At 40.3% G+C, this 22,908-nt stretch overlaps 1 protein-coding gene across 4 annotated transcripts in view; it reads right to left on the bottom strand.

The window, feature by feature from the left end:
• Nucleotides 1-22,685, bottom strand: part of LOC137383922 (plasma membrane calcium-transporting ATPase 1-like) — a 274,484-nt gene extending 251,799 nt beyond the window's left edge. For 3 of the 4 annotated variants that reach the window (XM_068057310.1, XM_068057309.1, XM_068057314.1), the window contains exon 1: nt 22,138-22,685. The gene's annotated coding sequence lies outside the window, so the exon portion shown is untranslated. Of the gene's footprint in view, nt 1-21,373; nt 21,468-22,137 lie in introns of those variants that run through there. The other variant, XM_068057312.1, reaches the window with a different exon arrangement.
• Nucleotides 22,686-22,908: the final 223 nt, after the last annotated feature.

The following is a 22,908-nucleotide window of genomic DNA, read 5'->3' as shown; positions in this document are numbered from 1 at the left end:
CTCCAGCTGAGGCCAAGCCAGTGTATTATAGAGGTTTCGCATAACTTCCTCGCTTCTGTACTCTATGTCCCTACTTATAAAGCCCAGGATCCCATATGCTTTATTAACTGCTTTCTCAACTTGTCCCTGCCACCTTCAATGATTTGTGCACATATACACACAAGGCCCAGTTGCTCCCTAGCCAAACTATAAAACTAGCACCTACAGAAAATAGACTTTAAAGAACAGTACAAATTTAACCCCTCTGGATCAGATGCCTGTTTTACAGCTCACTGATCGGATACTGTGCAAAACAAGCTGATCACCCGATCACATCAATTTCCCACAGGATGGTTAGGTTAAAAATTACCTATCTGGTCTGTAAAAGGCAGGATAAAACTAATTATTGCTCCATTAGCCACCTTCCCATCTCGTATCCATTGTCTCTCGAGATAAGGAGGCCCAAAAGAAGCCACCTTCCCATCTTCAATAAAGTGATCAGTGTCAACAAACAATGCTACTCACAACCTGAACACTGTTCAGTTTGGATTCTGTTGGAACCACTCCACTCATGATAACATTACAGCCTTGATCTACACAAGGGCACATGGGCTAGGTGCAAAAGGAGAGGCGTGTGTAACGGTCCTGGACACCAAGGTATGGTCAGCTTAGTATGACACCAAAGAAGCCCTAGCAAAACTGGTCAATGGGAAAACCTCCAGTAGCAGCTGTCATAGCCAACACTCAAAAGTTGGTTGTCATTGTTGAAGATCAATTGTTACAATCCCAGGCCCACCGTTACTAGTGGAGTTTCTGAGGACAGTGCCCTCAACCCAATAATCTTCAGCTGCTTAGTCAATGATGTTCCCTCTGTCACAAGACCAGGAGTGGGACTGTTTACTGACTATGCTACAATGCTCAGCTCTATTCACAGCTCCCTCCAATAACAAAACCCATATTAGCCTACAACTGGCAATATGTAGGCTTGTGCTGACCACAGCTAGGTAACAATTGTATCACAAGTGCCGGTGCCTTACTCAAGCCAATTACCTCCTAAGATCATCAATAGCACCATCTGAGAAGCCCCATTAACAATATCTTTGAGGTTATCATTCACCAGACATTCACAAGCAATAACAGCCATGGGAAAACCAACACCTCCAAGTTCCATACTATCTGAACTTGTTCTTGTATTGCCACTGATTCAAAATCCTGGAAATCCCAACATCACCACAAATGCCACACCATATTTTCAGGGCAACCAAGGATGTACAATAAATGTGGCCTTGCCAGCATTACACACCAAACAAATAACAAAAGCTACCTTACAAAAACAAGTTGTTTTCTACCTCTTATTTCTCCCCTCCACCCACAGTACTGCAGTTTCACAAGAATTCTTTGAGGAATTAAGCTCAAGAGAACTTTATAATTTCCCCATCAGGTTTTATCCTTTGTTATTTTCCTCCTTTTCAGAGAAAACCTTTACATATGTAATAACCCAAAGTACAGTCTTAACTATAAAACCTTTTGAAATCACTGACATACATCTCATACAGGGTGGGTGGGGGGGTTGTTCTCCAACCAAAACAATCTAGACCACACTTCCCCATATTGCTCTATGATCAACTGACCGGGATACTACTAGTCAGTAGGACCAGCTAATTTCTTCACTTCCTGAAGAAATCTTTTGAACTTAGAAGTTCCAACAAATGAAGTATAAATTTCCAAGTTACACTAGGAACAGTCACAAGACTATATGATCCCCGGACATTGTAACAAACACTTGCCAATGGGCTGCTATGCAACACACAGTTAATGGCTCCATAGCCACAATAAAGTAATAATGATCCTTCTTAAAATCTTCAAGAATTATTTGGTTTCTCTCTCATTTTGGCAGCGGTAGGAGAAATTACTCATTATCCACTGATCTGTGGTTGTGATGAAAAATGCTCCGAACTGTAGAATACATGTCCACTAAAAACTCCATGAAATTCTACAATCTCGTATTAACAGTAATTACAAATGAATGCCACTAATTTGAACTAGACGAGATCAGAGAATGCAATCTCTAAAACTCAGGATCAAAAGTTAAAATACCATTCCATAAAAAGTTAACAACTAACCTAGTGACCATTAAATAACTACACTGCTCATTTCCTTTCACATGACCCTTCTCTCAAACTAAGCAGCATCAGGGTCACTAAGATTGGTCAGCTGCTTAAAAGGGGGAAAAAAAAATGGAGAAAGGAAGTTTAAATAATACTTTAACTAGCAAACATTAGATGAGAGGACTATATATTCAACCCATCAGTAATTGCAACCCTACTGCTGCTTTTGCAAGAACAAGTACTCTGTGTGCTCTGTACTAATAATTTCCTTCCCACTCTTGCACTGTCTCAACACCTTCAAAAAGATGTCGGGCCCAAGCAGCTGTCACTGGAGGTTGCTCCAGGAACTACTTTTCTTAAGGTTAGCCAGCACCAACAAAATGGTCTCAAAGCAGGCACAGGAACCATCAGCACCCATGCACATCTATTACATGAAAACTTTGAAAGCATTCATTTTAGCCATTTTTGAGACCTGGAGCCAGCTAGTTACAAGCACCTACAATCTGCAATTTTAAAACGGTTCAGATTTAGATGATGGCCTTGAAAGAAAATTAGAGTCTTTTTTGGAAAAAAAAAAGTGAAAATTAACTTCATGGAATATGCAGCGGAAAGTATCATTGGTAGATTTCTGACTTAATTTACCATTTTCACAAAAGAAATTGATCTGAAAAGGCTATCAAACCCACAAACATTTGTGGCAATCAGTTCCTCCCCATGTAATAATCAGCATTACAGACTTAAAACAATATTCCTCCATGCATTACAGGATAATAAAACTACTGGAAGATCAATATGATAAAGGTATAATAAAAATAAAAGCAAAATACTGCGGATGCTGGAAATCTGAAACAAAAACAAGAAATGCTGGAATCACTCAGCAGGTCTGGCAGCATCTGTGGAAAGAGAAGCAGAGTTAACGTTTCGGGTCAGTGACCCTTCTTCGGATAAGGTAGATAAAGGTATACATGTACTTTGGCTTCACTTTATGCCCACAAGAATAATTATTTTTGAAATAACAGTATAATTATGACAAATTTCAGTTCTCATCAGCCCAGAAGGAATGAAAAAGTACAATATATTAACTACTGTGCAACCTTTAAGCCAACAGGCATTGAACTACAGTGTAACACACACTTGAGACCACAGATACAGGAAATGCAGGCAAATCCTGGAAGCTAGAGGGGGAATAATTTCTGTATTTTCCTCAAATAATGGGTTCTGGGTTGCAACAGACATTGCAAATGAATGGGGCCAAGACTTCTCATTTTGTTCTGGGGTCAGGTGGGGTGAGGAAAAACAGTGGAAAAAGCAGAACAGTTTAAAACCTAGCCCCAATACCCCAAGTTTACAACATGTCTAACTCAGGTTATTTCCACAGCAACAGAACCATGGATAGAGTGAGAACAGGGTGAAGAAAGGAGGAACAAAAGAAAGTGAAAGACAGAGAATCCTGATTAAATTTGGGAGCATCGAGATGGAAAGAAAAAATGTCTTATTCCAATATTTCTAACTAATTAAAATTAAGGGAAAAGAGCCAGAAAAAAAGACAGATACAACCCATGATGCATATCTTGCAGTGAGTAACACAGGATCTCAGTCTACAGCGGTTGTCCAAGGCACAATTTCAATTTCAAGATTCCAAATGAAAGATGGTTAAACCAGGACCTAGGATGCACTGTAGATAGTCAGGTGGTGAAGGATAGAACTGGAGCCTAGTCTTTACACACTTAAGCTTTACTTAGAGACACACATTACAAACAGATACTCCAAACCCAAATACAGTTTCAGTCTGCTCCTATATATAGGAACATGTGAATCCCCAATTAATGCCCACTACCTGAATACAATTAAACACCCAATTAATATACAGTTAAATTACTGTCAGCTCACCACCTCTTTTCTAACCAAAATGTTTTAATTGGCTTGGATACCTGAATTTCTACCAGTATACATCAGGGATGTACAATAAATTGGAGGACCATGACTACTTTAATCTAACCCTCACTATTTGCTTGATACAGTTCAAAGTTGCTATTATACATTTTATAAGAGCTATCTTCTGACGAGGATTCCAGCAGACACCAAAGAGACCACCGTACAATCATACCGACTAGCAAATACATCAGGAAAACCACATTTTGAATTAACCAAAATGCTGAGATTTAGGGAGCTTGACCCATTACCATGCAAAAATAACAATTACAGAAACAACTACTTCAGTGTGGAAAGCCCTGAAATAAGCAAAAAAGGAAATCATGCCTGGCTCACCAGAAAGGCGTTCTCAGTCAATGTAACGAAAGCTTAGACTTTTTTCTCCTACAAGTCACTACAGTCTTTGTCCCCTGTGCCAGTTGCCTGACCTTGGTCAATGGAAAAAGTCTGAAAAAAGTGATAACTAGTCATCCCAACAGCAATCCTTTTTCACAAATACAATGAGCGCTTTTATTTTTACACTACCTTCCCTCAAAAGAGTTAGAAAAAGGGAAGAATGTTCTGTAACATCTCAGAACAGAATGTACACAGATTAACCCTCTCCCGCAGAACATTCTGCACTCGTGAAATTAACTACAGATGGTCCCCAAGCACACTTGGTATCAAAGCTGGAGGAATGCAAATTTCCTCATTTTGTTAGGCCTATATGCAAATATTTCATCTCCAGAACTCAATTCCCAACAGACAGGATCATGTGCACACTGCATTAGACAAAAACAGTTACACGTTCTCATTTTAAATTGAAAGCAGCAATTCCTCAATTTGACAAGTTCACAGCTGAATTAAAAGAAAATTCTAGGCTAAACAACTTTCATTTCAGTTTTAATGCATAGAGCATGGTCCAATCTTTTACTGTGAAGCTGGACTTGAGGTTGAAAAAATCAGTTTTAGACTGGATGTTTTCTACATAGCTCAGACTGTGATCAGCAGCCTCTCACACCAGATGTTTTCTAGCCGAATTGGGAAATGCAAAGCTAGGGTTTTCAAGTTACTGCAAAGCCCCATGGCTGCACAGCTCATCTTCATGCATTTTTTAAGAACTTGACTGCAAATCTAGTGGTGCAAGCTACCTTTTCCCATTGCAAAATCTCTTTTGAATCCAACTAGCAGTACCAGGAAGTACAACAAAAAACTAACCTCAATTTAGGATCTACAAGATAGGACACCATGCCTACAGAAGCCACACCGTATGTAATTTTATTTTGATAGCTTTCCACAAGTATGGAAGTATCGCAAGAAAGCAAAGTTGCTTTTTCTGAATTGGGAAATAGGTGAAGGACCAAATCCCTCAGGTACAGAACACCACCACGCTTGAAGAATTAAAAACTATAGGTAAATCAGGAACTAGGGGTTACGATGAGGAACAGAGGGGTATGGACAAGAATGCGGGTTATAGTACTGAGTAAGGCCAGCAAAGGCATGGCAGGCCAAGTGAAAGCCAGTATTTGCAGTCCTAGGAGGACCACTGACTCCAAAAGAATGCATGGTTAACACTTGTTGTAAGTAATTGTGTAAATTAATTGATGGAAAATTGCATTTGTTTAGTGTAAAACTGAAACAAACCTCGAGCAACGTTATTTTAAATTTTCTGTTTTCCCAGACATATGCACAGACAATAGGATGGCTCTCTACACCAAGGTATCCACTAGTACTGTTCCAAAACTAGCCAAACAATGCACAAGTCACTCAGGTCAAGAAGTTGGTCACCTTATTTTGTGTCGGTGATGCAGGCAAGGCTGCATTTATTGCCTGTCCAAGAAGGTGCTGATAGGCCTCTCTCTTTAACCACTCCAGTCCTTATGCTAATGATGCTTCAACAAAGATGTTAGGTAGGGAATATCAGAATTCTGATGATTAAGGAATGGCAATGTATGGCAAAAATCAAGATGGAGGGGGATCTTGGAGATAGTGTTCTTCCAGGTGGTCAGAGGGGAGGGAGGTGCAGTCGAAGTAATCCTGGTGAGTCGCTGCAGTGCATCCTTTAGACTGTACGTACTGTAGCCACACAATTTGCCAGTTGTGGATATGAAGTGCAGTGCAGAGCACCACTGCTTTGCCCTGGATGGTGTCCAGTTTGGTCTTCAGCTAGCACCTCTACATTATGCCCATTGAATAATCATTCCTGTATCAAGTCTGCACTTATTCCATCAGTTTCATTACTGAAGAGAGGTGGTGAGACCAAGTTTTACAGAGGAGCTACAGGCCTTTAGTGATAGTCTACCTAGTCTTTGAGCAGGTAATTACAATATACCCGAGAGGATTAAATACATTAACAGAGAACAGTGGCCACAAAGAGCCAAGGGATGGATTGCAGTAATTAAATAGTACAACGAATCAGAAATGGCTCATCTGGGCTTAGCTGAAATCTTGAAAGGTGTAGAAAGTTAATTCTATGCTTCTTCACAGACTTCGCCCCCTCCCCTTCCCCCAATAATTTCTGTTTACAGTGCAGATCAACTATCTTCACTTCATCTTGTATGCCACCTAGCAATAAAGACAAATGACTCAATTCAAAACAATGACATTTCTGCAGGGGGTTATTACAATGGGCTTAGCCTTAAATGAGGCACAGGTAAACGAACACTGCATTGAGCCTCCAAATTTATACTGGTTACCACATATCACACTTCGCAGTATGATGGACACAATATAGAAAAACATGAGCAAAATTATAGCTTGAAGACAATTATAACCACACATGGATAAAGCAGCACATATGTGGGATGGAGGGGAATAATGTTAGTAAAAGGTTGTGAGGGCTTTACAAACAACAGTGAAATAGCAGACCCCACCAACATCTGACCACATCCACTTGCCTGTTCTACCTCAGTCTATGAAGATAAAAAGATGCACATAGCGCACCAGGCCCACTGCTTACTGGATCAATTAGATATTACAATCTCATGTACCAACTCCAACGCTATACAGTGCGTAAGGCATTAGTGGATCAGGGCATTGCAAAGGGACTTGGGCTTGATCGCTTAAGCTCTACATTCAACGCTTTTTCATGAGTGCTACAAATGATGCCAACGACTAAAAGGCATTTTCCATTAAACCCTCCACCCCACAAACACTCCTTCCCTAGCTTTGTGATTTTGATTTCTCTACACTAAAAACAGCTCTCACTTTTGGTCAAATTCCCCAACCTGTCAAAATACACTGCATCTCCTAAATTTGTTCTGCTATTTACAATAGTGTCAATTCTACATTGGAGAGCTACAAGATCCCTTCTTCCAAATCACTAAAACATTGAAAACAAGTGACCCCAAAAGCCAATCGAAGGCACTCTACCAGTCTAACTCCAGATTGTTGCTGGTCTTGTAGCTACCATCACATCCTGATTCAGTTATAACAAACAGCTTTCCTCTTCTCCACACCTTTCTACTCATCCTCACAGCATGACAGGAAGTGAGTAGCTGTGTGAGGATTTAATTTCTTTAGAAGAAAGCAAAAATTCTAAAACAATCTGTATTTTAAATCAAGTATTGTTGTGAATTCCAGGTTCCAGCAATCATGGCAGCAAACACTTGACAGAAATACCATACAAGCCATTCGAAAACTATCATATCACCACCGGATTTTGCTCTACAATAGTAGAACGTTACTGTTGTTGCACCAGGAAATGTTACAGGAGAGTGGGGCATGGGTGAGGGAAAGAGAAAAGAACGTGAGAGCTTGCTTGTCCGCACAACACACATGGAACACCTCAGATTATGACTTAAAGCAAAAGGGGTTTAGTGCTCAAGTCATATTTGCAGTGTACAACACAGCTCGTCATTGGTACCAGACCCACCGGCCATCCATGTCTCCGCTTTAAAGACATCTGCAAACGTGACATGAAGTCCTGTGACATTGATCACAAGTCGTGGGAGTCAGTTGCCAGCGATCGCCAGAGCTGGCGGGCAACCATAAAGGCGGGGCTAAAGCGTGGAAAGTCGAAGAGACTTAGCAGTTGGCAGGAAAAAAAAGACAGAAGCACAAGGAGAGCGCCAACTGTGCAACAGCCCCGACAAACAATTTTATCTGCAGCACCTGTGGAAGAGTCTGTCACTCTAGAATTGGCCTTTATAGCCACTCCAGGTGCTGCTTCACAAACCACTGACCACCTCCAGGCGCTTACCCATTGTCTCCCAAGACAAGGAGGCCAAAGAGAAGAGACAACGCAGCAACGACCACTGCTGCACAATCCCATGTGCAATTCGACACGACACTCAATATCATGCATGGTAAAAATCCATATCCCCAAAATTAATGAGAAGTGTCCTAAAGACAACAGGAGCATGGACTTCATAGTGCATCAGAACTGGTTACAAGTTTTGTTTTAAATGGATAGCAATCAAGGGCTGACATTAAAAAATGTCAGTAGAACCCCAGTGATTGAACTGCAGCCTTACAACTCCCTACGCAGCAGGTTATTTTATGGAACAGATGCTAGGATTTTAAATGCTGCAATAGTGCTGCTTCACTGTTTGGTTGCCTTAGCAATATAGCCACTTTTAAATGTGAACACTTAGTGGAAAGTTACAAATTTGTTGCTTAATTGCTTCCATCAAACAAGGATACACACAACATGCTGTGCAACAAAGGCACAGAACAGAGATTCACATAATGAGAATGCAAGGTCAGCTAGACCATGGCACTTCCCAGAAAAAAGGGGGGGGGGGGGCTGGAGAAGAGGTGGAAGGAAGCACAGTTGTGCTTTTTCTTCCCTCCCCCCCAAAAAAATCAATCACCTCAGCCTAATCTCAACCATCAGCATGATCTCAAGTATCAATAATGGCAGAAACCAGACAGCAGGCTACCACCTCAGTAGAGGCAAGATACTACACAGGTACAGGAAGTGATTAGGAAGGCAAATGGCAAGTTGGTGTTTATTACAATGGGAATGGAATATAAAAGTATAGAAGTTTTGCAACAGTTGTACAGGGCTGTGGTGAGAACACATCTGGAGTGCTGTGTAGTTTTGGTCTCCTTACTTAAGGACGGACAAAATTGCATTGGAAGCAGTTCAAAAGTGGTTCACTAGGCTGATTCCTAGGATGAAGGGATTGCCTTATGAGGAAAGGTTGAGCAGATTGGGCCTTTACCCATTGCAGCTGAGAAGAATGAAAGGTGATCTTATTGAAACATACAAGATCCTGAAGGGACTTGACAGAGTGGATGCTGGAAGCATGATTTTCCCTTATGGGAGGGACTGGAATTAGGGGAAACACTTTAAAAGTAAGGGGTCTCCCATTCAAGACAGAAATGAGGGGAATTTTTTTTCTCAGAGGGTCGTTAGTCTGTGCTATTTGCTTCTTCAGAGTAGCAGAGGGTGGGTCATTGAATATATTCAAGGCTGAGTTCGATAGATTCTTAATAGACAAGGAAGTAAAGTATTATTGGGGGGCACACAGGAAAGTGGAGTTGAGGTCACATTCAGATCAGCATGATCTTATCAAATAGCAGAGCAGGCTCAAGGGACTGAATGGCCTACTCCTAATTCGTATGCAAGTTATTAAATTAAAGACAGGCCAATATGATCACAGAATAAATCCAGGAGTTTCACAATGCATAGTCAGTTTTGATCAACAATTGCCATGGGCAAATCCAAATTTAGATCACAAATGATCTCTGCTGCAACCTGGAGGAAGTGTCATTTTAGAAAAATGACTGGCAAAGATTATCAGAAAAAAAATCAGACTATGATGATCAACATGCAATAAACACTGTACAATGAAGTTACAGCATCCTCAAGTATACCAGCAGATCTCCCATGGCATTGTTCACATTTAGTTTAGAGATGCTGAACTGCTAACTTGACATGACCTTTTAAAATCGCTGCTCAATTACTCTGAGCAATCCACGCAATTTGTACTTTGAAAAAAAAAAATTATAATGCATGTTATTACTTCCAAAAGGCAAGGTGTGCTGCCAAGTTAAAACAGCTAAAATTAGCTTGAAGACGAAGGTTTCTACTGTGATATCACTGCAAAATTATACTGGTGCTTGTAAATTTTAGGCCCTAGGATGAAATCCCTGTCTCAGTTTAAAATAAAATTAGTTACAAAGTGCGAAAAAGGGGATACATTTGATGCAACAGTATATCCTGTGGTTGCTGCTCACAAAAATCAGATAATGTGCTGCGTTTTAGGGACAGGAGTGTCAACGAAACATAATTCTCAATGTGTTACTCTGTTACCGGGGTGAAGTTTAGGGCCACAAAGTCTGATGCTGTCAATTAAGCAAAGCTGTAGGTCAAAGCTGAATTGCTGGCTGAGAACTCACCTTCAGGTTCAGAGTCAAATCCCGACAAGATAGATCTGGTTCTCCCCCGCCACCATTGCGGTTGCTAAAAGTTGTTTACTGAGTGACAAGTTATTGAAATTCTGGTGACTGTTAATAAGGTATCGTTCTGCTGGCGAGGGAAAGCAGGAAGATTGCTTGAATGGCTTATGAAAACTTAATCAACTGCTGAGAACATCTCCTGCAAAAAAAATGCTCCCATCAAGTATGATGTGATGGACAGATCGGGGCACATATATCAGACAGGTGCTCCATCTCGTATTTTCCAAAATTTAAATATATATTATCCTTTATTTATTCTATAATTTTCTCCAACTGCAGGACATTTCACAATATTGTCGATCATGAACAGTATAATTTTTCTGTGATGATATCGCAACAGAAACCTCAGTATTGAATCTAATTTCAGAACAATTAACTTGGCAGTATTATTTTACTCACTCTACGATGTCCCCAATTCCAGTGTTACATTTATAATTCAATAATTAAAAAATTGGAAGAGTTTATCCAGCTTAGGATTTGAGCCTGAGAACCCAAATACTGCATGCTGAAATGGTACCAAATAGATGTATTCATAAATCACCTACTTGAGATTGCTATTAGTCAGGTGTACCAAGCAGAGATTAAACTAGGAGATTCATCCAATTTGCCTGCACAGATCTAGGAGGAGTTACAGAGTTACACTGGCAGTGACCAGGTTACAGTCCATTTCCAAATCAATAAGTGAGACATTTTGATAAAAGGGAGAAAGTGCAACTGAGATGGAGATGAGAGGAAATCACAAACAAGTACAACTATGCTATTACATATAAACTCATTGCCCTAAGTGAGCATTAAGGACTTAACATATCATCTGGGTTATGACTATTTGATAAAATGAGAGACATCCTCCTAAACAACTGCTGTTCTGAATGTTCCCGACAAGATTTCACATTGAAGTGTTCAACAGCAACATCTTAAGGATACGGTGCACGACAGCTCTCAATGGCACCATATTAATTTTGCAACACTTGCATCATGTCCAGTTGAGTAAATCATTCTTTTTTAATAATTAAAGACAGTCACCATCAATAAATCTTTGTTTAAGCACCAACTGAAAACCTCATCTTGGAAACTGGAGTAGTCCTGACAGATGATGAATTAACACACAATGGAAACTAAAGCACTGCATTGACAGTCTCTGATCTGATGTTAGCTCAGGTCCAAAGAGTCAGGCTCAATAAGAATTCCTCCTGGTCTGTACCCCAGCAATGCCTTCTTTCTACCATCAAAGCACAAATCCTTTCATTAGCGATTTTATTTTCAGTAAGTTGTTGACGGGGACACCAAGACAAAAGGACTTGCACTTATATAGCACCTTTCACAACCTCAAGTTCTCTGGGGTGACCTTACAGCCAATTACATAGTTTTGAAGTGTAGTCACTGTTGTAATGTAGGAAGGGTGACAGCCAATCTGTGCACAGCACGATTCCACAAACAGCATTCTGATAATGACCAGATAATCTGTTTATATTATGTTGATTGAGGGATACATATTGGCCAGGACACCGGGGATAATTCCCCTGCTCTTATTCAAAATAATACCATGGTATCCTCTGCATCCACCTGAAAGAACAGACAGTGCCTCAATTTAATGTCTCATTGGAAAGATGGCACATAATCTGTGGTGGATCTACTGTGCAATTTAAAAGAATGCGGCATTATCAGAACTGCCATCTTGTTTTAATGTCTTATCTACAAGACTCAGTTTAGCTGCTCAAACAATGCAAGCAAAACCATGTGTCCTTATCTGATGAACAGGGTCACTCATCTTGGCCAATATTGTTCCCTTAGCCACCACCGAAAGGTTAACTGGTTATTCCTCCCTTACTGTAAAAGCCACATTGCATGCAGCAAAGTCGCAATGTGTGCCTAACAGTGGCTGCACCTAAAAAGCAAAGTATTGATGAAGTGCTTTGGGTCTTGCTGAGGACACAAGATGTAGTACAAGTGCAAAATCTTTTATAATGTAATTTATATAAGCAGCCAGCGACAAAATGAATATAAAAAGTAGGTAAGTGACATTTTCCTCCCTCAATAAGATCAAACAATTTGTTTAATGAATTAGGCAAGAATTCTATACAAGCGAAGAGGTCATCATATACTGACAAGAGCAGCCCTCCCAGAGCCACCCTCCAACCTACCATTCTAACTTGTCTACAACAGGAGAGATGATTAAGTGATCAGTGCTGTAGGTATTCCTGTACAGCACATCAGCACAATGTCAATAGTTCTACATTCCCCTATTTGGGAGGTCTGCCAGAGAAGCTGTTCTCAAGCCTCTGCCATCCTGAACCAGACAGTAGGAAATAATGCAAGGATGGTTGAAAGAACTCTCCTTCAGCATTTCCTGCACCAAGGGAAATGACTAGCCTCTGCACAAATTTAACACACTGGCAAAAAGAACCCACTCTGGGGCATCTCACATTCCCAATGAACTTTGTGTCATCAGACCACTAATTAACTTTTTTTGGGGGGAGCCAGAAAATGAATACAATGTGAAACAGAACAACAAGTAGGTATTTTCTGGCTGTCACGTGCCTCCATTTTTGGTCTATCATATTCGAATTTCTGAGAGACAAAAACAAAATTATACACAAAAGGCAGCTTGTGAATTGAACAGAAAAACTCTTCAGGAATAGAAAACAGCAGATATGAAGCCTCTTAATTATTGCTACCAACCATCCTTTAAAAAGACAAACAAAACTAGCATTCTATCCTAAACCCAGACTAGGAATTAATCTCTGAACGAATTCACCTAGTGTTCACTTTCTAATTGGATTGTGTGCCCTTAAAAAGAATCCTGTCCTTCAAAAAAAAAAAATCAGCTTGCAAATCTGACTTGGTGATCATAACAAAGAAATAGGAGGAGTAGGCGATATGGCCTCTCAAGCCTACCTGACCTTTCAATAAGATCATGTCTGAACTTCTACATCAACTCCACCCTCCTGCTCTACCCCATTACCCTTTAGTGCCCAAATATCTATCAACTAGTCTTGAATATACTCAACGACTGAGCATCTACAGCCCTCTGGGGTAGAGACTTCCAAAGATCCACAACACTATGTGAAGAAATTTCTCCTCATCTTCGTCCTCAATGGCCGACCACTTATACTATGACTACAACCCCTAGTTCTAGACTCTCCAACCAGAGGAAACAGCCTCTACCTAAGAATTTTATAGGTTTCAATGAGATCACTTCTCACTCTTCTGAACACCATAGAAGACAGGACAATTCTACTCAACATCTCTTCATAAGGCAGTCTTCTCATCCCAGGAATCAATTTAATGAACTTTTATAACACACACCACCCTCCCCCAGTCCCTCCTTCCTCCCATGAGCATGTCACAGGAGATGTGCCAGTATTTTATAAAAAAAAAAGCTAGATAAGCAATGTTAAAAGATCGTAACTTCATTTCTAAATGCCTTCACCGATCCAAGCACTCTGCTTGCAATTCACTGCATATAGCTTTGATGTTATTTGCTGTAGCCTTATGCAATCGGGACAACTGCAACACTATCTGATATCATATCAGAGACTGCAGTGGAACTAAAAGATTAAGAGTCAGATGCACATTACTACAGTAATTCCAAAATCATAGAGCCAATCTCAGCCTATTAGGCAGGTCAAAAAAATAAGTAACTGAAGTTAAAACTGCCTCATAAAAATACAATTTCACTAAATGGCAGTGCCATCAGGTAGAATGTTTTGCAAGTGCATCATACCTTCAATGTTTGTAACAGTGAAAATATTCACTGAATAATTTTATGCACGAGATAAAGCCCACACTTTTGAAATGAAGCATTAATGAAGGACACTCAATTTTTCTTCTGGCGAGTGTACACAAAAGTTACCCTTACCTAGAGCACAGCACACTTCTTTTACCCTCTTAGCATCAGTAGAAGATTACAGATTTAGATAATATAAGACGCAACATGTTGAAAGCCTGAATCCAGAGTCGAGGAAATAAACCAATTCAGCTAGGAATGTTGCATCATTGACAATTAGATCAAGAATTCTATTTGTTTTAAAAAAGAACCATTCTGCAGATATTAGCTGCTAAATATATAATGTTCTCTTAGTAGAGATTACAGCTAGAAAAACATTCAAGATGAGGAGCAGATGCAGTGGTGTTGGTTTAACTTCCCCCTATTTGCCAATTATAGAATCATTTATTTATTTATTTTATTTATTTAGAGATACAGCACTGAAACAGGCCCTTCGGCCCACCAAGTCTGTGCCGACCAACAACCACCCATTTATACTAATCCTACATTAACCCCATATTCTCTACCACATCCCCACCATTCTCCTACCACGTACCTACACTAGGGGCAATTTATAATGGCCAATTTACCTATCAAACTGCAAGTTTTTGGAGGTGGGAGGAAACCGGAGCACCCGGTGGAAACCCACGCAGACACAGGGAGAACTTGCAAACTCTGCACAGGCAGTACCCAGAACTGAACCCGGGTCGCTGGAGCTGTGAGGCTGTGGTGCTAACCATATTACTATTCTCCCAGTGCTGAGTTAGCAGTATTGTGACATGGCAAAGGTTTCATCTCTCAAGTGCAGGGTTACCAGTGCTCATTTTAAAAAGCACATGAGTGCAGTCCATTTCTTGTTCCAAGGATGTTGGATCTTTGCCCCAATATTTAAGGTAGAAATGAAATGGCTGCATGTACACTGTACCAGAACAGAGGAGGCTCCAAATGAAGAATCGGTACAGCAATTCACTTCTTCAAAAGAGGAAAATAATTACAGAACCAGTCATACAAATGACAAGCTATTTTTCCCCTGGATGTATTGCAGATTGGTCATTTTAAAAAAAAGTTATGGAATTACAAAGCTCCTTTGTGCAGCCCTGGTGAAGGAACTGGAAAACAGGGTACAAGTCAGGTAACCTCTCTGTCACATAGCAGTATTGATATGACTGACTGATATCAGGTAGCTGCTCTTTTCCCCTTCTCAGTGATAGTACTTCCACCTCAGACAGAAGGCTGTAGGTTTAACCCCGACTCAAGACTTCAGCATATAATCTAGGCTGGCATTGCAGCGAGGTACTGCGGGAGTGCCGGACAAGAATGTCTTTTGATGAAACATTAAGCCAACGGCCATATTTGCCCTCTCAGGTTGTTGTAAAAGTTTTCACTGCACTATTTGAAGTAGTGCTTGGAGTTCTCCAGATATTTAGGCCAACATCTATCCCTCAAACATTTAAAACAATAGAGCTGATTATTTCATTGATGTTTGCGGGAGCTTGCTGTGAGCAAATTAGCTACCATGTTTCCTACATTACAATAGTACATTTCAGAAGTACTTCATTGGCTGCAAAGCACTTTGGGACATCCCAAGATCATGAAAGGTGCTATGCAAATGCAATTTTGTTCTTTCTTTTCCCAATCCTTTCATTGCCAAACTTTGTTTTTAGAAACATAGAAACATTTCGGCACAGAAGGAAGCTATGCAGCCTGTCGTGTCTATGCCGGCCGAGAAAACTAGCCGTCCAATCTAATCCCATCTTTCAGCACCTGGTCCGTAGCCTTGCAGGTTACAGCACCTCAGGTGCATGTCCAGATACCTTTTAAAAGAATTGAGGGTTTCTGCCTCCACTGCCGCTCCTGGCAGTGAATTCCACTCACCCACCACCCTCTGGGTGAAAAGTTTTTCCTCATGTCTCCTCTAATCCTTCTACCAATCACCTTAAATCTGTGCCCTCTGGTAATTAACCTCTCTGCTAGGGGAAACAGGTCCTTCCTGTCTACACTATCTAGGCCCCTCAATTTTGTACACCTCAATTAAGTCACGCCTCAGCCTCCTCTGTTCCAAGGAAAACAACCCGAGCCTATCCAATCTTTCCTCATAGTTGTAACTTTCAAGTCCTGGCAACATTCTTGTAAATCTCCTCTGTACTCTCTCCAGAGCAAATATGCCCTTTCTGTAATGTGGTGACCAGCATTGTACGCAATACTTCAACTGTGGCCTAACCAGCATTTTATACAGTTCCAGCATTACACCCCTGCTTTTGAACTCTATATCTTGACCAATAAAGGAAAGCATTCCATATGCCTTCACCACTATCTACCTGCCCTGCCACCTTTAGGGACCTGTGGACATACACTCCAAGGTCTCACTTCTTCTACCCCTCTCAATATCCTCCTGTATAATGTATATTCCCTCGCTTTATTTGCCCTCTCCAAATGCATTACCTCACACTTCTCTGGATTGAATTCCATTTGCCACTTTTCCACCCACTCAACCAAACCATTGATATCATTCTTGAATCTACAGCTATCCTCTTCACGATCAACTACACGGCCAATTTTTGTGTCAGCAGCAAATTTCCCAATCATGCCTCCCACATTTAAGTCCAAATCATTAATATATACCACAAACAGCAAGGGACCCAACACTGAGCCCCGTGGAACGCCACTGGAAGCAGCGTTCCATTCACGAAAACATCCGTCGACTACTACCCTTTGTTTCCTGTTCCTGAGCCAATTCTGGATCCAACTTGCCACATTCCCCTGTATCCCATGGACTTTCATTTTACTGACCAGTCTGCCATGTGGGACCTTGCCAAATGCCTTACTAAAGTCCATGTAGACCACATCCACTGCACTACCCTCATCAATCTTCCTTGTTACTTCCTCAAAAAACTCAATTAAGCTAGTAAGACATGACCTTCCCTTAACAAATCCATGCCTTTCTAAGTGGTAGTTTATCTTGTCCCTCAGAATAGATTCTAACAATTTACCCACCAGTTGAAATCCCCAATTATTGTTGCCCTATAGTTTTTGCACTCAGAAATTTGCCTACATATTTGTTCTTCTACCTCCCTCACACTATTTGGGGTTCTATAGTATACTCATCGTAGTGTGGCTGCCCCTTTTTTATTTGTGAGCTCCACCCATACGGCCTCATTTGATGATTCATTTAGCATATCATCCCTCCTCAAAGCTGTTATTGATTCCTTAACTAATTTTTATCTCCCTCTCTATCCCACCTGAAAACTCGACATCGAGATGTTGAGTTACCATTCTTGCCCCTTTTTTAAGCCAAGTTTCCGTTATAGCACCAATATTTACCAAATGAGTAAAGGTCAAGAGGGAACAAACTGATAAATGAGTTATCTTAGATCACACTTACAGATCTAATAACAGAAGATGTTAGTGGCAGGTCAACTGTCCACCCCTTCAGCTGGAGAAATGCCAATCCTGTAGCGAGCAGAGAACTACTTCTCCCCACCACCACCCCCATCACCTGTACAAATCTTAATGAAGGAGATTTGAAATTCACAATCCACCAAGTTGACTTTGGGTTAGACTTTGCCATCTTTGCAAGACTTCCAGATAGTTATTTTTCTGACTTTTGACATTTCATACTGAAACAGAATATTAAGCAACAGGATATTAACTAAAGAGCTGAAAGACAAAGGATCTTTGAACAACAAACGTATCAACACAAGAACATATGCAAATGTTACTGCAAACCAAAAACTCATGAAAAACCAAATAGAAAATACTGCATAGAGCAACATAAACCACAGCAATTTAAATATTGTAATACAGGAGATAAGACACCAAAAGCAATTAGTGTAATCCTTCCTTGAGGGAGAAACCACATAATTGAGGAGCAAGCTATGAATGGCATATGCATTTCTAAGGACGTGACAAAGCAAAGAATGCGCAGATATCAGAAAGAGAGTGGTACATAATTAAACAAGTTTATTCTATGCTCCTAGAGATTGAAATACAAAATACCAATATAAACTGGCACTTCTGCAATGGTGCAAGTCAATGCCACTCACAAATTTAATACAAGTTTTTCCAAATCAATTATGTATTTTTGTTAAATTGGCTAAATGTAGTAAATCAAGTTTTGCTGAGCAGTGGCTAGTGGGGTGGGGTGGGGGTGTTGTGGACAGGAAGGGAAGAGTAATACCATATTATCTGTTGATCTCGTCTGAGACTTCACACCAAATAACGGCACATTCTACATAATGAAATAAATATTACATTTTAAATAGTAATTCCCCAAAATCCAAGTTAAGAAACAAATGAATCAGAAAAATTGTTTTTTTGTAACAAATTCACCAATTTAAACAAAAGCATTGCCCCTCTCTTCTGCTTTTATGCTGTCCTTTTTTTAAAAAAAGGAGAGCACAGAACCAGCCCAGACATTAAGAAAGCTTTCAAGACCTCTCAACACAAAATGCATCTTTCTGTGACAAGGGAACCAGTCATTTTCTTGTAAATTCTGCACTTCAGCATGCTCTCCCTGACCCTTAAATCAGTCAGCTAAAGCACCCAAAACAGAAGCAAAGAATTAAGTCTATCGGGAAGACTCAGAATATCACCAAAATAAAACTGAACAGACTACATGAAATGACTCCAATTCCATATCAAAGATCATTTTAAAATTAAATGTCTATATACAGAATAAAAAATGCAATGGCCAGAAGCATTAGTCATACATTTTAATCCTTTAAAGCGCAAAAAGTGGATACATTTTTGTCATAATGTTCACTCAGAGTTCATCCTAGTTCCATGACACAGTGCTGCAAATCGTTCTATTTTAGGCCAAATCTACTCTGGGTGCATCAGCCCGACTAATGGGATTAAAAAAAACGACTAATTATATAGGAGGTATGAGGTAGCTCAGATAACCCACCAAAGATCATTATAAACAACCTTTACACACAGTTAGATTTTTCAATAATGGGATAGACTACTGCTGCAGTATGAATGCAGTGCATCACAAAATGACAGAACTCAATACCAGAGACATGACTGTCCACATGCCAAGTTCTTAATCTCAGCTAGAATGCAAAAGGGGACATCCCACAAAGAGGGAGGTACTTCCCAGAGTGTGAGGAAAAAGATTTTCAATAGGAAGATTCAGTCCCAGGCCAGATCACAGTAAAGCTTGCTTAGACCAGGTTGCCGGTCCATCTTTGTCAAGGCAATGGTGGAATTCCACGGAGGTATTTGTTGGAGGGGGGGGGTGAGGGGGGGGGGGGGGGTGAGGAAGAGATGAGGTGACCACCACCAAAAAAAAAGCACTAAAATAATTCCATATTCCACTGTTTTCTTTTAAATCAAGCACAGTATCGAGATTTAATGCAATCACTGAACAGTGTCTCTTTTCTTTCAAGAAGCATGTGCAAAGTGATTATAATAATTTATTTCTTGGGTCATTTATCTAGTTGCTGGGATTTTATTTCTGGCTGTCATAAATGAGGGATGTTAGAACAACTTTATTCCACTGCAACAAACTGCTAACACTGTGGTTGTATAGGAAATATAGTGTCTGCCACAGCAGTTCCCCATGGCCAGTAGCTGTTACAGTCAAGCCCTTAAAGATTAACTTTTAAATCTACAGTACCCCATTTCCAATAATGCTAGAGATCAATTTTCCATTATTTAAAAATCAGCCAATTAAGGAGCTGAGTACACTCAGGCTTTAGTTTAAAAGTAGTTAGCAATTCAGTTCAGGAAACGGATTGCCAGTGCGATCTAAACAAAAAGCTGCGGAATTTCCAGACAGACAAGTTTAGATAGATAGCAAACTGTAACAATTTAACACTGTATACCGGCACTGTATTAAACAAGGCTCCCTTCTAATGCCATTTCTGAAACTTGGAATCTTGGCAAGTCTTTGACATTTGAACTCGTCTTCACTGCGTAAAAGTTAAATACAGCAGTTCAGAATACACTAGTCACAAGGTGAGTTTTTTAGAAATATAAAACAGCTAGGTCAGAATACCACTATTTAGCAGGCTAGCATCAAAATAGTCAAGAATATTGTGTATTTCTAATGACTTCCACTTTTAAAAATCATGACTTTAAATATTTATTGTATTTGGATACGAATCAATTAACGGCACACAACCTCTGAGCGGAGCTTTTTGGAATACCAATTCTGCACATCAATCATGTTATTTCCTACAGGGGTTTTATGTTTTATTCTGCATTACTGGATTGGTCTCAAAGTTAGTTGCCATTTGTGGAATTTTGTAATATCTCCAAATACAGCTTGTATATTTCAATATTTATATCATATTAAATGAGTTTTCTGAATCAATCTACACAAGCTGTTTTACGTCAGGCACACCTTGCACGGGGGTTTTACCGACTCCACAATAGTCATATTATAGCAACGAGCAGTACATTCTCAGTACAACCAAACGCCTTCCTGTACCTATAGCATTTGCTCTTTTTAATTTGGGGAACATCAGAGAATTTGCAGCGACTTAAGAGCTCCACTGGAGAGTCTAGCACAAACCAGGCAAGAAAATTTAGAAATACGTTAATTTTAAAAAAATCCTTCCAATCCTTCGCCTGGATGGTTTCACCCACTGTGATAAACGCTGTTAATTGCAGCAAGATCTTTAACGTTAGGAATAGAAAACAGTGAGGAAAGAGGGAATGTACACTTTATATTTTTAAAAAATTGCTCAAACAATTGATACTGGGGAATTGAGAACATTTAACTAACTGGAATTGAGATTTTCGACAATTACTCTCTCCTTGATTCTATTATTATAGCGGAAGACAGAACATTTCACGGGATAGGGAAGGGGGCACCGTGATCCCCGCATTTAGTTAAACCCAAAAAACATCTCGGTAATTTTAAGTTAGCTGAACTGTTTGATTGTGGCTCCTATCGGCGCGGATAGGAGGTGAAAAACGTCTAAGCCATCTGCCCGTGTATTAATCCCAATTATTTCCTCTACCGCCCTCTTCCTGCACAGTGGTTGGAAAAGATATTAATTCATTTTAAAGCTCCAAAATTCCGATCAGTCATTCCTTTTTTTTTATATAAAATAAAAGCGACGGCAAACTCCCACATATGGCTGATCAGCAGCAGATCAAGATCACGTCAACTGAACTGCATCCTTGGACTGCAACTTCGAATTTACAAGCAGTCTTCCATTCTAAACAAACCCCGCGTCGCTCAATATACCTTACACAGCAGTCTACATCAGGAAACCCGACTGTCTGCAGACCAGATGCATGACTGGCGTCTGTCTAAACGTTTCTTTTAAAATACATGTCAAAAACACACACACACAAAATGACCCAGGGTTTCCACAGATCGCAAGCAGTTCCACTGCGTTTTGCAGTGGCCGAGCGGGAAATTAGTCAAGGGCACACACCTCAGCCACCCCCCGCCAAAAAAAAAACTCATCTTGGTCGTTAGCTTTCCACCTTCAGAAATTCCCCAAATTGCTGCAAACTGGGATCAGAATCAAACATCAGGATAATTAAGGGCAATATACTAAAAAAAAACATGGAGACAATCATTCTTGACGGGCCCTCCTCTCATTTAACAAAAAAAATAATGCCAAGAATCAACTCAAAAACCATTCCCCCCACCCCTCACAACATGACCAAGACTTTTCAACAGTCGGGCTGCACCATGAACCAAACCCAGGTATTCCTTCCTTGAAATTTAGGAGCAATAAAGGCTGAATCATTCTCATTAAAAAGGTCAGCAAAAAGGCAATGCTGTTTCAACTGGCGCAGCTTCCACTTCCTAAATTAGATCCTTAAACTGCAATCGGGGGGTGAGCAACTGCAACAGGACCCTTTGGCGGGGCGAGGGCTTTTTTTGGGGGGGGGGGGGGGGGAAGACACTTTCAATTGTTTCCCTCTCCTCTGCTCAGTAAAACGACCATTTCTGCGCTACACGTATCAATGCAGCATATGCTACACCTTCACACTCACCAGAATGCTCCAGATTGTTTCCCCCGCCAGCCAACTTCCAGGCGCTTCAGATAGATAAGAAAGGTTTCCCTCTTCACAGGCACATCTTTGTAACTCAGAACAAAAAAAAAGACGTCTTGTATTTTTTTCTCCCCCCCCCAACCAAAAAAAAATCTCCAAAATGCTGGGGTAGTTTCTGAAGAATTCGAAATTTCAAGAAATTTATGAAAGCCTCAGGCTATATGAGGAGGGGGAAATATATATATGATTACATATATATATACACACACACATATATATATATATTGATATATATAGTCTCAGGGTCCAAGGAAGGTGAAAAAAAGTAATTGTGATTTTCGCAGGATAATTGTTGCTTCCTCTTCCCAGATATTGGATTTCTTTTTAAAAATAATAAAGACAGACGGCAATGAGCCTGTGTATAAATATCCACCGAGTGTTAAAACCCCTTTTTCTTCCAACCTGATGCAGCAGCGGCGGCGGCTCCGCAACTTAGACACGGTGAAGCTGCCAGCGCAACCTAGCGTGCTGACTGAACCTCCCTCACTAATTCCCCCGTATTGGGCAACGGGACAACTTTATCTCTTCCATACATTTGATGTTTTTTTTGTGGGGGAGCGGGCGGAGGGGATATGCAATTAACCTCAACTATCGAAAGCCAAGTGAAGAAATATTTGCAAAGCATAAACAATTAAAATTGTAACGTTTCTGTTTTGCACAAGCTCAGGAATAAAAAGATAAAACTCCCCCCCTCCGGCTACAGAGGATGAT

The sequence above is a fragment of the Heterodontus francisci genome, chromosome 25 (assembly GCF_036365525.1).
Source record: "Heterodontus francisci isolate sHetFra1 chromosome 25, sHetFra1.hap1, whole genome shotgun sequence".
NCBI classification, from domain to species: Eukaryota; Metazoa; Chordata; class Chondrichthyes; order Heterodontiformes; family Heterodontidae; genus Heterodontus; species Heterodontus francisci.
The sequence above is the reverse complement of the archived record's forward strand: the minus strand, read 5'-3'. Positions and strand labels throughout refer to the sequence as shown.